This window comes from Pseudophryne corroboree, chromosome 3 (genome assembly GCF_028390025.1).
Source record: "Pseudophryne corroboree isolate aPseCor3 chromosome 3, aPseCor3.hap2, whole genome shotgun sequence".
NCBI classification, from domain to species: domain Eukaryota; kingdom Metazoa; phylum Chordata; class Amphibia; order Anura; family Myobatrachidae; genus Pseudophryne; species Pseudophryne corroboree.
Window position 1 is genome coordinate 113,126,634 of NC_086446.1, and position 10,805 is coordinate 113,137,438.

General features: G+C 41.4%; 43 non-coding genes and 4 pseudogenes across 43 annotated transcripts; all 47 read right to left on the reverse strand.

Annotated features, from left to right (window-relative positions):
- Positions 1-81: 81 nt before the first annotated feature.
- On the reverse strand, positions 82-200 carry LOC135058638 (5S ribosomal RNA). The gene has a single exon (XR_010245064.1). It is a non-coding gene; the product is annotated as a 5S ribosomal RNA (ribosomal RNA).
- A 107-nt stretch (positions 201-307) lies between these two features.
- Positions 308-426, reverse strand: LOC135059210 (5S ribosomal RNA). Its single transcript, XR_010245622.1, has one exon. It is a non-coding gene; the product is annotated as a 5S ribosomal RNA (ribosomal RNA).
- A 107-nt stretch (positions 427-533) lies between these two features.
- LOC135070222 (5S ribosomal RNA) lies at positions 534-652 on the reverse strand. The gene has a single exon (XR_010256393.1). It is a non-coding gene; the product is annotated as a 5S ribosomal RNA (ribosomal RNA).
- Positions 653-759: 107 nt separating this feature from the next.
- On the reverse strand, positions 760-878 carry LOC134902177 (5S ribosomal RNA). Its single transcript, XR_010175648.1, has one exon. It is a non-coding gene; the product is annotated as a 5S ribosomal RNA (ribosomal RNA).
- Positions 879-985: 107 nt separating this feature from the next.
- Positions 986-1,104, reverse strand: LOC134886138 (5S ribosomal RNA). Its single transcript, XR_010170229.1, has one exon. It is a non-coding gene; the product is annotated as a 5S ribosomal RNA (ribosomal RNA).
- A 107-nt stretch (positions 1,105-1,211) lies between these two features.
- LOC135058639 (5S ribosomal RNA) lies at positions 1,212-1,330 on the reverse strand. Its single transcript, XR_010245065.1, has one exon. It is a non-coding gene; the product is annotated as a 5S ribosomal RNA (ribosomal RNA).
- Positions 1,331-1,437: 107 nt separating this feature from the next.
- LOC135059211 (5S ribosomal RNA) lies at positions 1,438-1,556 on the reverse strand. The gene has a single exon (XR_010245623.1). It is a non-coding gene; the product is annotated as a 5S ribosomal RNA (ribosomal RNA).
- Positions 1,557-1,663: 107 nt separating this feature from the next.
- LOC135063923 (5S ribosomal RNA) lies at positions 1,664-1,782 on the reverse strand. Its single transcript, XR_010250243.1, has one exon. It is a non-coding gene; the product is annotated as a 5S ribosomal RNA (ribosomal RNA).
- Positions 1,783-1,889: 107 nt separating this feature from the next.
- LOC135066916 (5S ribosomal RNA) lies at positions 1,890-2,008 on the reverse strand. Its single transcript, XR_010253151.1, has one exon. It is a non-coding gene; the product is annotated as a 5S ribosomal RNA (ribosomal RNA).
- Positions 2,009-2,115: 107 nt separating this feature from the next.
- LOC134886139 (5S ribosomal RNA) lies at positions 2,116-2,234 on the reverse strand. Its single transcript, XR_010170230.1, has one exon. It is a non-coding gene; the product is annotated as a 5S ribosomal RNA (ribosomal RNA).
- A 107-nt stretch (positions 2,235-2,341) lies between these two features.
- On the reverse strand, positions 2,342-2,460 carry LOC135066929 (5S ribosomal RNA). Its single transcript, XR_010253162.1, has one exon. It is a non-coding gene; the product is annotated as a 5S ribosomal RNA (ribosomal RNA).
- Positions 2,461-2,567: 107 nt separating this feature from the next.
- On the reverse strand, positions 2,568-2,686 carry LOC135066940 (5S ribosomal RNA). Its single transcript, XR_010253173.1, has one exon. It is a non-coding gene; the product is annotated as a 5S ribosomal RNA (ribosomal RNA).
- A 107-nt stretch (positions 2,687-2,793) lies between these two features.
- LOC134901305 (5S ribosomal RNA) lies at positions 2,794-2,912 on the reverse strand. Its single transcript, XR_010174794.1, has one exon. It is a non-coding gene; the product is annotated as a 5S ribosomal RNA (ribosomal RNA).
- Positions 2,913-3,019: 107 nt separating this feature from the next.
- On the reverse strand, positions 3,020-3,138 carry LOC135066789 (5S ribosomal RNA). Its single transcript, XR_010253029.1, has one exon. It is a non-coding gene; the product is annotated as a 5S ribosomal RNA (ribosomal RNA).
- A 107-nt stretch (positions 3,139-3,245) lies between these two features.
- LOC134891456 (5S ribosomal RNA) lies at positions 3,246-3,364 on the reverse strand (annotated as a pseudogene).
- Positions 3,365-3,471: 107 nt separating this feature from the next.
- On the reverse strand, positions 3,472-3,590 carry LOC135061029 (5S ribosomal RNA). The gene has a single exon (XR_010247422.1). It is a non-coding gene; the product is annotated as a 5S ribosomal RNA (ribosomal RNA).
- Positions 3,591-3,697: 107 nt separating this feature from the next.
- LOC135066951 (5S ribosomal RNA) lies at positions 3,698-3,816 on the reverse strand. Its single transcript, XR_010253184.1, has one exon. It is a non-coding gene; the product is annotated as a 5S ribosomal RNA (ribosomal RNA).
- Positions 3,817-3,923: 107 nt separating this feature from the next.
- LOC134886140 (5S ribosomal RNA) lies at positions 3,924-4,042 on the reverse strand. The gene has a single exon (XR_010170231.1). It is a non-coding gene; the product is annotated as a 5S ribosomal RNA (ribosomal RNA).
- A 107-nt stretch (positions 4,043-4,149) lies between these two features.
- On the reverse strand, positions 4,150-4,268 carry LOC135066963 (5S ribosomal RNA). The gene has a single exon (XR_010253195.1). It is a non-coding gene; the product is annotated as a 5S ribosomal RNA (ribosomal RNA).
- A 107-nt stretch (positions 4,269-4,375) lies between these two features.
- On the reverse strand, positions 4,376-4,494 carry LOC135059213 (5S ribosomal RNA). The gene has a single exon (XR_010245624.1). It is a non-coding gene; the product is annotated as a 5S ribosomal RNA (ribosomal RNA).
- A 107-nt stretch (positions 4,495-4,601) lies between these two features.
- LOC135067088 (5S ribosomal RNA) lies at positions 4,602-4,720 on the reverse strand. The gene has a single exon (XR_010253314.1). It is a non-coding gene; the product is annotated as a 5S ribosomal RNA (ribosomal RNA).
- A 107-nt stretch (positions 4,721-4,827) lies between these two features.
- LOC134886783 (5S ribosomal RNA) lies at positions 4,828-4,946 on the reverse strand. Its single transcript, XR_010170858.1, has one exon. It is a non-coding gene; the product is annotated as a 5S ribosomal RNA (ribosomal RNA).
- A 107-nt stretch (positions 4,947-5,053) lies between these two features.
- Positions 5,054-5,172, reverse strand: LOC135066093 (5S ribosomal RNA). The gene has a single exon (XR_010252351.1). It is a non-coding gene; the product is annotated as a 5S ribosomal RNA (ribosomal RNA).
- Positions 5,173-5,279: 107 nt separating this feature from the next.
- LOC134894669 (5S ribosomal RNA) lies at positions 5,280-5,398 on the reverse strand (annotated as a pseudogene).
- A 107-nt stretch (positions 5,399-5,505) lies between these two features.
- On the reverse strand, positions 5,506-5,624 carry LOC134885136 (5S ribosomal RNA). The gene has a single exon (XR_010169259.1). It is a non-coding gene; the product is annotated as a 5S ribosomal RNA (ribosomal RNA).
- A 107-nt stretch (positions 5,625-5,731) lies between these two features.
- LOC135062939 (5S ribosomal RNA) lies at positions 5,732-5,850 on the reverse strand. The gene has a single exon (XR_010249281.1). It is a non-coding gene; the product is annotated as a 5S ribosomal RNA (ribosomal RNA).
- Positions 5,851-5,957: 107 nt separating this feature from the next.
- Positions 5,958-6,076, reverse strand: LOC134886142 (5S ribosomal RNA). Its single transcript, XR_010170233.1, has one exon. It is a non-coding gene; the product is annotated as a 5S ribosomal RNA (ribosomal RNA).
- A 107-nt stretch (positions 6,077-6,183) lies between these two features.
- On the reverse strand, positions 6,184-6,302 carry LOC134890086 (5S ribosomal RNA; annotated as a pseudogene).
- Positions 6,303-6,409: 107 nt separating this feature from the next.
- Positions 6,410-6,528, reverse strand: LOC135059586 (5S ribosomal RNA). Its single transcript, XR_010245987.1, has one exon. It is a non-coding gene; the product is annotated as a 5S ribosomal RNA (ribosomal RNA).
- A 305-nt stretch (positions 6,529-6,833) lies between these two features.
- Positions 6,834-6,952, reverse strand: LOC134900786 (5S ribosomal RNA). Its single transcript, XR_010174290.1, has one exon. It is a non-coding gene; the product is annotated as a 5S ribosomal RNA (ribosomal RNA).
- Positions 6,953-7,059: 107 nt separating this feature from the next.
- On the reverse strand, positions 7,060-7,178 carry LOC135059214 (5S ribosomal RNA). Its single transcript, XR_010245625.1, has one exon. It is a non-coding gene; the product is annotated as a 5S ribosomal RNA (ribosomal RNA).
- A 107-nt stretch (positions 7,179-7,285) lies between these two features.
- On the reverse strand, positions 7,286-7,404 carry LOC135066975 (5S ribosomal RNA). The gene has a single exon (XR_010253207.1). It is a non-coding gene; the product is annotated as a 5S ribosomal RNA (ribosomal RNA).
- A 107-nt stretch (positions 7,405-7,511) lies between these two features.
- Positions 7,512-7,630, reverse strand: LOC135066987 (5S ribosomal RNA). Its single transcript, XR_010253218.1, has one exon. It is a non-coding gene; the product is annotated as a 5S ribosomal RNA (ribosomal RNA).
- Positions 7,631-7,737: 107 nt separating this feature from the next.
- Positions 7,738-7,856, reverse strand: LOC134886143 (5S ribosomal RNA). The gene has a single exon (XR_010170234.1). It is a non-coding gene; the product is annotated as a 5S ribosomal RNA (ribosomal RNA).
- Positions 7,857-7,963: 107 nt separating this feature from the next.
- LOC134901159 (5S ribosomal RNA) lies at positions 7,964-8,082 on the reverse strand. The gene has a single exon (XR_010174652.1). It is a non-coding gene; the product is annotated as a 5S ribosomal RNA (ribosomal RNA).
- A 107-nt stretch (positions 8,083-8,189) lies between these two features.
- LOC135066999 (5S ribosomal RNA) lies at positions 8,190-8,308 on the reverse strand. The gene has a single exon (XR_010253229.1). It is a non-coding gene; the product is annotated as a 5S ribosomal RNA (ribosomal RNA).
- Positions 8,309-8,415: 107 nt separating this feature from the next.
- On the reverse strand, positions 8,416-8,534 carry LOC134901306 (5S ribosomal RNA). The gene has a single exon (XR_010174795.1). It is a non-coding gene; the product is annotated as a 5S ribosomal RNA (ribosomal RNA).
- Positions 8,535-8,641: 107 nt separating this feature from the next.
- LOC135066790 (5S ribosomal RNA) lies at positions 8,642-8,760 on the reverse strand. Its single transcript, XR_010253030.1, has one exon. It is a non-coding gene; the product is annotated as a 5S ribosomal RNA (ribosomal RNA).
- Positions 8,761-8,867: 107 nt separating this feature from the next.
- On the reverse strand, positions 8,868-8,986 carry LOC134891457 (5S ribosomal RNA; annotated as a pseudogene).
- Positions 8,987-9,093: 107 nt separating this feature from the next.
- On the reverse strand, positions 9,094-9,212 carry LOC135061030 (5S ribosomal RNA). The gene has a single exon (XR_010247423.1). It is a non-coding gene; the product is annotated as a 5S ribosomal RNA (ribosomal RNA).
- A 107-nt stretch (positions 9,213-9,319) lies between these two features.
- Positions 9,320-9,438, reverse strand: LOC135067010 (5S ribosomal RNA). Its single transcript, XR_010253240.1, has one exon. It is a non-coding gene; the product is annotated as a 5S ribosomal RNA (ribosomal RNA).
- A 107-nt stretch (positions 9,439-9,545) lies between these two features.
- On the reverse strand, positions 9,546-9,664 carry LOC134886144 (5S ribosomal RNA). Its single transcript, XR_010170235.1, has one exon. It is a non-coding gene; the product is annotated as a 5S ribosomal RNA (ribosomal RNA).
- A 107-nt stretch (positions 9,665-9,771) lies between these two features.
- Positions 9,772-9,890, reverse strand: LOC134894291 (5S ribosomal RNA). The gene has a single exon (XR_010171770.1). It is a non-coding gene; the product is annotated as a 5S ribosomal RNA (ribosomal RNA).
- Positions 9,891-9,997: 107 nt separating this feature from the next.
- On the reverse strand, positions 9,998-10,116 carry LOC135059215 (5S ribosomal RNA). Its single transcript, XR_010245626.1, has one exon. It is a non-coding gene; the product is annotated as a 5S ribosomal RNA (ribosomal RNA).
- A 107-nt stretch (positions 10,117-10,223) lies between these two features.
- LOC135059216 (5S ribosomal RNA) lies at positions 10,224-10,342 on the reverse strand. Its single transcript, XR_010245627.1, has one exon. It is a non-coding gene; the product is annotated as a 5S ribosomal RNA (ribosomal RNA).
- A 107-nt stretch (positions 10,343-10,449) lies between these two features.
- On the reverse strand, positions 10,450-10,568 carry LOC135067021 (5S ribosomal RNA). The gene has a single exon (XR_010253251.1). It is a non-coding gene; the product is annotated as a 5S ribosomal RNA (ribosomal RNA).
- Positions 10,569-10,675: 107 nt separating this feature from the next.
- LOC135067034 (5S ribosomal RNA) lies at positions 10,676-10,794 on the reverse strand. The gene has a single exon (XR_010253263.1). It is a non-coding gene; the product is annotated as a 5S ribosomal RNA (ribosomal RNA).
- Positions 10,795-10,805: the final 11 nt, after the last annotated feature.

Here is a 10,805-nt window from a genome sequence, read left to right on the forward strand (position 1 = left end):
TTCTACTTCTAACTACTGGTTCATAAATGAATACGTTTGAAAATTGAATGCATCAACAGAACGGTGTTGGCAGTATAAAAATATCTACAGCACCTTGTATTCCCAGGTGGTCTCCCATCCAAGTACTAACCAGGCCCAACACTGCTTAGCTACCAAGATCAGATGAGATTGGGCGTATCCAGTGTGGTGTGGCTGTAGATGAGCTTTCTGGTTTCTGTTAGAACTTTTCTACTTCTAACTACTGGTTCATAAATGAATACGTTTGAAAATGGAATGCATCAACAGAACGGTGTTGGTAGTATAAAAATATCTACAACACCTTGTATTCCCAGGTGGTCTCCCATCCAAGTACTAACCAGGCCCAACACTGCTTAGCTTCCAAGATCAGATGAGATTGGGCGTATCCAGTGTGGTGTGGCTGTAGATGAGCTGTGTGGTTTCTGTTAGAACTTTTCTACTTCTAACTACTGGTTCATAAATGAATACATTTGAAAATGAAATGCATCAACAGAACGGTGTTGGTAGTATAAAAATATCTACAGCACCTTGTATTCCCAGGTGGTCTCCCATCCAAGTACTAACCAGGCCCAACACTGCTTAGCTTCCAAGATCAGATGAGATTGGGCGTATCCAGTGTGATGTGGCTGTACATGAGCTTTATGGTTTCTGTTAGAACTTTTCTACTTCTAACTACTGGTTCATAAATGAATACGTTTGAAAATGGAATGCATCAACAGAACGGTGTTGGCAGTATAAAAATATCTACAGCACCTTGTATTCCCAGGTGGTCTCCCATCCAAGTACTAACCAAGCCCAACACTGCTTAGCTTCCAAGATCAGATGAGATTGGGCGTATCCAGTGTGGTGTGGCTGTAGATGAGCTTTGTAGTTTATGTTTGAACTTTTCTACTTCTAACTACTGGTTCATAAATGAATACATTTGAAAATTGAATGCATCAACAGAACGGTGTTGGCAGTATAAAAATATCTACAGCACCTTGTATTCCCCGGTGGTCTCCCATCCAAGTACTAAGCAGGCCCAACACTGCTTAGCTTCCAAGATCAGATGAGATTGGGCGTATCCAGTGTGGTCTTGCTGTAGATGAACTTTCTGGTTTCTGTTAGAACTTTTCTACTTCTAACTACTGGTTCATAAATGAATACGTTTGAAAATTGAATGCATCAACAGAACGGTGTTGGCAGTATAAAAATATCTACAGCACCTTGTATTCCCAGGTGGTCTCCCATCCAAGTACTAACCAGGCCCAACACTGCTTAGCTACCAAGATCAGATGAGATTGGGCGTATCCAGTGTGGTGTGGCTGTAGATGAGCTTTCTGGTTTCTGTTAGAACTTTTCTACTTCTAACTACTGGTTCATAAATGAATACGTTTGAAAATGGAATGCATCAACAGAACGGTGTTGGTAGTATAAAAATATCTACAACACCTTGTATTCCCAGGTGGTCTCCCATCCAAGTACTAACCAGGCCCAACACTGCTTAGCTTCCAAGATCAGATGAGATTGGGCGTATCCAGTGTGGTGTGGCTGTAGATGAGCTGTGTGGTTTCTGTTAGAACTTTTCTACTTCTAACTACTGGTTCATAAATGAATACGTTTGAAAATGAAATGCATCAACAGAACGGTGTTGGTAGTATAAAAATATCTACAGCACCTTGTATTCCCAGGTGGTCTCCCATCCAAGTACTAACCAGGCCCAACACTGCTTAGCTTCCAAGATCAGATGAGATTGGGCGTATCCAGTGTGGTGTGGCTGTACATGAGCTTTATGGTTTCTGTTAGAACTTTTCTACTTCTAACTACTGGTTCATAAATGAATACGTTTGAAAATGGAATGCATCAACAGAACGGTGTTGGCAGTATAAAAATATCTACAGCACCTTGTATTCCCAGGTGGTCTCCCATCCAAGTACTAACCAGGCCCAACACTGCTTAGCTTCCAAGATCAGATGAGATTGGGCGTATCCAGTGTGGTGTGGCTGTAGATAAGCTTTGTAGTTTATGTTTGAACTTTTCTACTTCTAACTACTGGTTCATAAATGAATACATTTGAAAATTGAATGCATCAACAGAACGGTGTTGGCAGTATAAAAATATCTACAGCACCTTGTATTCCCCGGTGGTCTCCCATCCAAGTACTAAGCAGGCCCAACACTGCTTAGCTTCCAAGATCAGATGAGATTGGGCGTATCCAGTGTGGTCTTGCTGTAGATGAACTTTCTGGTTTCTGTTAGAACTTTTCTACTTCTAACTACTGGTTCATAAATGAATACGTTTGAAAATTGAATGCATCAACAGAATGGTGTTGGCAGTATAAAAATATCTACAGCACCTTGTATTCCCAGGTGGTCTCCCATCCAAGTACTAACCAGGCCCAACACTGCTTAGCTTCCAAGATCAGATGAGATTGGGCGTATCCAGTGTGGTGTGGCTGTAGATGAGCTTTGTGGTTTCTGTTAGAACTTTTCTACTTCTAACTACTGGTTCATAAATGAATACGTTTGAAAATGGAATGCATCAACAGAACGGTGTTGGCAGTATAAAAATATCTACAGCACCTTGTATTCCCAGGTGGTCTCCCATCCAAGTACTAACCAGGCCCAACACTGCTTAGCTTCCAAGATCAGATGAGATTGGGCGTATCCAGTGTGGTGTGGCTGTAGATGAGCTTTGTGGTTTCTGTTTGAACTTTTCTACTTCTAACTACTGGTTCATAAATGAATATGTTTTAAAATGGAATGCATCAACAGAACGGTGTTGGTAGTATAAAAATATCTACAGCACCTTGTATTCTCAGGTGGTCTCCCATCCAAGTACTAACCAGGCCCAACACTGCTTAGCTTCCAAGATCAGATGAGATTGGGCGTATCCAGTGTGGTGTGGCTGTAGATGAGCTTTGTGGTTTCTGTTAGAACTTTTCTACTTCTAACTACTGGTTCATAAATGAAAACATTTGAAAATGGAAAGCATCAACAGAACGGTATTGGCAGTATAAAAATATCTACAGCACCTTGTATTCCCAGGTGGTCTCCCATCCAAGTACTAACCAGGCCCAACACTGCTTAGCTTCCAAGATCAGATGAGATTGGGCGTATCCAGTGTGCTGTGGCTGTAGATGAGCTTTGTGGTTTCTGTTAGAACTTTTCTACTTCTAACTACTGGTTCATAAATGAATACGTTTGAAAATGGAATGCATCAACAGAACGGTGTTGGCAGTATAAAAATATCTACAGCACCTTGTATTACCGGGTGGTCTCCCATCCAAGTACTAACCAGGCCCAACACTGCTTAGCTTCCAAAATCAGATGAGATTGGGCGTATCCAGTGTGGTGTTGCTGTAGATGAACTTTCTGGTTTCTGTTAGAACTTTTCTACTTCTAACTACCGGTTCATAAATGAATACGTTTGAAAATGGAATGCATCAACAGAACGGTGTTGGCAGTATAAAAATATCTACAGCACCTTGTATTCCCAGGTGGTCTCCCATCCAAGTACTAACCAGGCCCAACACTGCTTAGCTTCCAAGACCAGATGAGATTGGGCGTATCCAGTGTGGTGTGGCTGTAGATGAGCTTTGTAGTTTATGTTTGAACTTTTCTACTTCTAACTACTGGTTCATAAATGAATACATTTGAAAATGGAATGCATCAACAGAACGGTGTTGGCAGTATAAAAATATCTACAGCACCTTGTATTCCCAGGTGGTCTCCCATCCAAGTACTAACCAGGCCCAACACTGCTTAGCTTCCAAGATCAGATGAGATTGGGCGTATCCAGTGTGGTGTGGCTGTAGATGAGCTTTGTAGTTTATGTTTGAACTTTTCTACTTCTAACTACTGGTTCATAAATGAATACATTTGAAAATTGAATGCATCAACAGAACGGTGTTGGCAGTATAAAAATATCTACAGCACCTTGTATTCCCCGGTGGTCTCCCATCCAAGTACTAAGCAGGCCCAACACTGCTTAGCTTCCAAGATCAGATGAGATTGGGCGTATCCAGTGTGGTCTTGCTGTAGATGAACTTTCTGTTTTCTGTTAGAACTTTTCTACTTCTAACTACTGGTTCATAAATGAATACGTTTGAAAATTGAATGCATCAACAGAACGGTGTTGGCAGTATAAAAATATCTACAGCACCTTGTATTCCCAGGTGGTCTCCCATCCAAGTACTAACCAGGCCCAACACTGCTTAGCTTCCAAGATCAGATGAGATTGGGCGTATCCAGTGTGGTGTGGCTGTAGATGAGCTTTCTGGTTTCTGTTAGAACTTTTCTACTTCTAACTACTGGTTCATAAATGAATACGTTTGAAAATGGAATGCATCAACAGAACGGTGTTGGTAGTATAAAAATATCTACAACACCTTGTATTCCCAGGTGGTCTCCCATCCAAGTACTAACCAGGCCCAACACTGCTTAGCTTCCAAGATCAGATGAGATTGGGCGTATCCAGTGTGGTGTGGCTGTAGATGAGCTGTGTGGTTTCTGTTAGAACTTTTCTACTTCTAACTACTGGTTCATAAATGAATACGTTTGAAAATGGAATGCATCAACAGAACGGTGTTGGTAGTATAAAAATATCTACAGCACCTTGTATTCCCAGGTGGTCTCCCATCCAAGTACTAACCAGGCCAAACACTGCTTAGCTTCCAAGATCAGATGAGATTGGGCGTATCCAGTGTGGTGTGGCTGTAGATGAGCTTTATGGTTTCTGTTAGAACTTTTCTACTTCTAACTACTGGTTCATAAATGAATACGTTTGAAAATGGAATGCATCAACAGAACGGTGTTGGCAGTATAAAAATATCTACAGCACCTTGTATTCCCAGGTGGTCTCCCATCCAAGTACTAACCAGGCCCAACACTGCTTAGCTAACAAGATCAGATGAGATTGGGCGTATCCAGTGTGGTGTTGCTGTAGATGAACTTTCTGGTTTCTGTTAGAACTTTTCTACTTCTAACTACTGGTTCATAAATGAATACTTTTTAAAATGGAATGCATCAACAGAATGGTGTTGGTAGTATAAAAATATCTACAGCACCTTGTATTCCCAGGTGGTCTCCCATCCAATTACTAACCAGGCCCAACACTGCTTAGCTTCCAAGATCAGATGAGATTGGGCGTATCCAGTGTGGTGTGGCTGTAGATGAGCTTTATGGTTTCTGTTAGAACTTTTCTACTTCTAACAACTGGTTCATAAATGAATACGTTTGAAAATGGAATGCATCAACAGAACGGTGTTGGCAGTATAACAATATCTACAGTACCTTGTATTCCCAGGTGGTCTCCCATCCAAGTACTGACCAGGCCCAACACTGCTTAGCTTCCAAGAACAGATCAGATTTGGCGTATCCAGTGTGGTGTGGCTGTAGATGAGCTTTGTGGTTTCTGTTTGAACTTTTCTACTTCTAACTACTAGTTCATAAATGAATACGTTTGAAAATGGAATGCATCAACAGAACGGTGTTGGCAGTATAAAAATATCTACAGCACCTTGTATTCCCAGGTGGTCTCCCATCCAAGTACTAACCAGGCCCAACACTACTTAGCTTCCAAGATCAGATGAGATTGGGCGTATCCAGTGTGCTGTGGCTGTAGATGAGCTTTGTGGTTTCTGTTAGAACTTTTCTACTTCTAACTACTGGTTCATAAATTAATACGTTTGAAAATGGAATGCATCAACAGAACGGTGTTGGCAGTATAAAAATATCTACAGCACCTTGTATTCCCAGGTGGTCTCCCATCCAAGTACTAACCAGGCCCAACATTGCTTAGCTTCCAAGATCAGATGAGATTGGGCGTATCCAGTGTGGTGTGGCTGTAGATGAGCTTTGTTGTTTCTGTTTGAACTTTTCTACTTCTAACTACTGGTTCATAAATGAATACATTTGAAAATTGAATGCATCAACAGAACGGTCTTGGCAGTATAAAAATATCTACAGCACCTTGTATTCCCCGGTGGTCTCCCATCCAAGTACTAAGCAGGCCCAACACTGCTTAGCTTCCAAGATCAGATGAGATTGGGCGTATCCAGTGTGGTCTTGCTGTAGATGAACTTTCTGGTTTCTGTTAGAACTTTTCTACTTCTAACTACTGGTTCATTAATGAATACGTTTTAAAATGGAATGCATCAACAGAATGGTGTTGGCAGTATAAAAATATCTACAGCACCTTGTATTCCCAGGTGGTCTCCCATCCAAGTACTAACCAGGCTCAACACTGCTTAGCTTCCAAGATCAGATGAGATTGGGCATATCCAGTATGGTGTGGCTGTAGAATAGCTTTATGATTTCTGTTAGTACTTTTCTACTTCTAACTACTGGTTCATAAATGAATACGTTTGAAAATGGAATGCATCAACAGAACGGTGTTGGTAGTATAAAAATATCTACAGCACCTTGTATTCCCAGGTGGTCTCCCATCCAAGTACTTACCAGGCCCAACACTGCTTAGCTTCCAAGATCAGATGAGATTGGGCGTATACAGTGTGGTGTGGCTGTAGATGAGCTTTATGGTTTCTGTTAGAACTTTTCTACTTCTAACTACTGGTTCATAAATGAAGACGTTTGAAAATGGAATGCATCAACAGAACGGTGTTGGCAGTATAAAAATATCTACATCCAAGTACTAACCAGGCCCATCACTGCTTAGCTTCCAAGATCAGATGAGATTGGGCATATCCAGTGTGGTGTGGCTGTAGAATAGCTTTATGGTTTCTGTTAGAACTTTTCTACTTCTAACTACTGGTTCATAAAAGAAGACGTTTGAAAATGGAATGCATCAAAAGAACGGTGTTGGCAGTATAAAAATATCTACAGCACCTTGTATTCCCAGGTGGTCTCCCATCCAAGTACTAACCAGGCCCTACACTGCTTAGCTTCCAAGATCAGATGAGATTGGGCGTATCCAGTGTGGTGTGGCTGTAGATGAGCTTTCTGGTTTCTGTTAGAACTTTTCTACTTCTAACTACTGGTTCATAAATGAATACGTTTGAAAATGGAATGCATCAACAGAACGGTGTTGGTAGTATAAAAATATCTACAACACCTTGTATTCCCAGGTGGTCTCCCATCCAAGTACTAACCAGGCCCAACACTGCTTAGCTTCCAAGATCAGATGAGATTGGGCGTATCCAGTGTGGTGTGGCTGTAGATGAGCTGTGTGGTTTCTGTTAGAACTTTTCTACTTCTAACTACTGGTTCATAAATGAATACGTTTGAAAATGAAATGCATCAACAGAACGGTGTTGGTAGTATAAAAATATCTACAGCACCTTGTATTCCCAGGTGGTCTCCCATCCAAGTACTAACCAGGCCCAACACTGCTTAGCTTCCAAGATCAGATGAGATTGGGCGTATCCAGTGTGGTGTGGCTGTAGATGAGCTTTATGGTTTCTGTTAGAACTTTTCTACTTCTAACTACTGGTTCATAAATGAATAAGTTTGAAAATGGAATGCATCAACAGAACAGTGTTGGCAGTATAAAAATATCTACAGCACCTTGTATTCCCAGGTGGTCTCCCATCCAAGTACTAACCAGGCCCAACACTGCTTAGCTTCCAAGATCAGATGAGATTGGGCGTATCCAGTGTGGTGTGGCTGTAGATAAGCTTTGTAGTTTATGTTTGAACTTTTCTACTTCTAACTACTGGTTCATAAATGAATACATTTGAAAATTGAATGCATCAACAGAACGGTGTTGGCAGTATAAAAATATCTACAGCACCTTGTATTCCCCGGTGGTCTCCCATCCAAGTACTAAGCAGGCCCAACACTGCTTAGCTTCCAAGATCAGATGAGATTGGGCGTATCCAGTGTGGTCTTGCTGTAGATGAACTTTCTGGTTTCTGTTAGAACTTTTCTACTTCTAACTACTGGTTCATAAATGAATACGTTTGAAAATTGAATGCATCAACAGAATGGTGTTGGCAGTATAAAAATATCTACAGCACCTTGTATTCCCAGGTGGTCTCCCATCCAAGTACTAATCAGGCCCAACACTGCTTAGCTTCCAAGATCAGATGAGATTGGGCGTATCCAGTGTGGTGTGGCTGTAGATGAGCTTTGTGGTTTCTGTTAGAACTTTTCTACTTCTAACTACTGGTTCATAAATGAATACGTTTGAAAATGGAATGCATCAACAGAACGGTGTTGGCAGTATAAAAATATCTACAGCACCTTGTATTCCCAGGTGGTCTCCCATCCAAGTACTAACCAGGCCCAACACTGCTTAGCTTCCAAGATCAGATGAGATTGGGCGTATCCAGTGTGGTGTGGCTGTAGATGAGCTTTGTGGTTTCTGTTTGAACTTTTCTACTTCTAACTACTGGTTCATAAATGAATATGTTTTAAAATGGAATGCATCAACAGAACGGTGTTGGTAGTATAAAAATATCTACAGCACCTTGTATTCTCAGGTGGTCTCCCATCCAAGTACTAACCAGGCCCAACACTGCTTAGCTTCCAAGATCAGATGAGATTGGGCGTATCCAGTGTGGTGTGGCTGTAGATGAGCTTTGTGGTTTCTGTTAGAACTTTTCTACTTCTAACTACTGGTTCATAAATGAAAACATTTGAAAATGGAAAGCATCAACAGAACGGTATTGGCAGTATAAAAATATCTACAGCACCTTGTATTCCCAGGTGGTCTCCCATCCAAGTACTAACCAGGCCCAACACTGCTTAGCTTCCAAGATCAGATGAGATTGGGCGTATCCAGTGTGCTGTGGCTGTAGATGAGCTTTGTGGTTTCTGTTAGAACTTTTCTACTTCTAACTACTGGTTCATAAATGAATACGTTTGAAAATGGAATGCATCAACAGAACGGTGTTGGCAGTATAAAAATATCTACAGCACCTTGTATTACCGGGTGGTCTCCCATCCAAGTACTAACCAGGCCCAACACTGCTTAGCTTCCAAAATCAGATGAGATTGGGCGTATCCAGTGTGGTGTTGCTGTAGATGAACTTTCTGGTTTCTGTTAGAACTTTTCTACTTCTAACTACTGGTTCATAAATGAATACGTTTGAAAATGGAATGCATCAACAGAACGGTGTTGGCAGTATAAAAATATCTACAGCACCTTGTATTCCCAGGTGGTCTCCCATCCAAGTACTAACCAGGCCCAACACTGCTTAGCTTCCAAGACCAGATGAGATTGGGCGTATCCAGTGTGGTGTGGCTGTAGATGAGCTTTGTAGTTTATGTTTGAACTTTTCTACTTCTAACTACTGGTTCATAAATGAATACATTTGAAAATGGAATGCATCAACAGAACGGTGTTGGCAGTATAAAAATATCTACAGCACCTTGTATTCCCAGGTGGTCTCCCATCCAAGTACTAACCAGGCCCAACACTGCTTAGCTTCCAAGATCAGATGAGATTGGGCGTATCCAGTGTGGTGTGGCTGTAGATGAGCTTTGTAGTTTATGTTTGAACTTTTCTACTTCTAACTACTGGTTCATAAATGAATACATTTGAAAATTGAATGCATCAACAGAACGGTGTTGGCAGTATAAAAATATCTACAGCACCTTGTATTCCCCGGTGGTCTCCCATCCAAGTACTAAGCAGGCCCAACACTGCTTAGCTTCCAAGATCAGATGAGATTGGGCGTATCCAGTGTGGTCTTGCTGTAGATGAACTTTCTGGTTTCTGTTAGAACTTTTCTACTTCTAACTACTGGTTCATAAATGAATACGTTTGAAAATTGAATGCATCAACAGAACGGTGTTGGCAGTATAAAAAGATCTACAGCACCTTGTATTCCCAGGTGGTCTCCCATCCAAGTACTAACCAGGCCCAACACTGCTTAGCTTCCAAGATCAGATGAGATTGGGCGTATCCAGTGTGGTGTGGCTGTAGATGAGCTTTCTGGTTTCTGTTAGAACTTTTCTACTTCTAACTACTGGTTCATAAATGAATACGTTTGAAAATGGAATGCATCAACAGAACGGTGTTGGTAGTATAAAAATATCTACAACACCTTGTATTCCCAGGTGGTCTCCCATCCAAGTACTAACCAGGCCCAACACTGCTTAGCTTCCAAGATCAGATGAGATTGGGCGTATCCAGTGTGGTGTGGCTGTAGATGAGCTTTCTGGTTTCTGTTAGAACTTTTCTACTTCTAACTACTGGTTCATAAATGAATACGTTTGAAAATGGAATGCATCAACAGAACGGTGTTGGTAGTATAAAAATATCTACAACACCTTGTATTCCCAGGTGGTCTCCCATCCAAGTACTAACCAGGCCCAACACTGCTTAGCTTCCAAGATCAGATGAGATTGGGCGTATCCAGTGTGGTGTGGCTGTAGATGAGCTGTGTGGTTTCTGTTAGAACTTTTCTACTTCTAACTACTGGTTCATAAATGAATACGTTTGAAAATGAAATGCATCAACAGAACGGTGTTGGTAGTATAAAAATATCTACAGCACCTTGTATTCCCAGGTGGTCTCCCATCCAAGTACTAACCAGGCCCAACACTGCTTAGCTTCCAAGATCAGATGAGATTGGGCGTATCCAGTGTGGTGTGGCTGTAGATGAGCTTTATGGTTTCTGTTAGAACTTTTCTACTTCTAACTACTGGTTCATAAATGAATACGTTTGAAAATGGAATGCATCAACAGAACAGTGTTGGCAGTATAAAAATATCTACAGCACCTTGTATTCCCAGGTGGTCTCCCATCCAAGTACTAACCAGGCCCAACACTGCTTAGCTTCCAAGATCAGATGAGATTGGGCGTATCCAGTGTGGTGTGGCTGTAGATAAGCTTTGTGG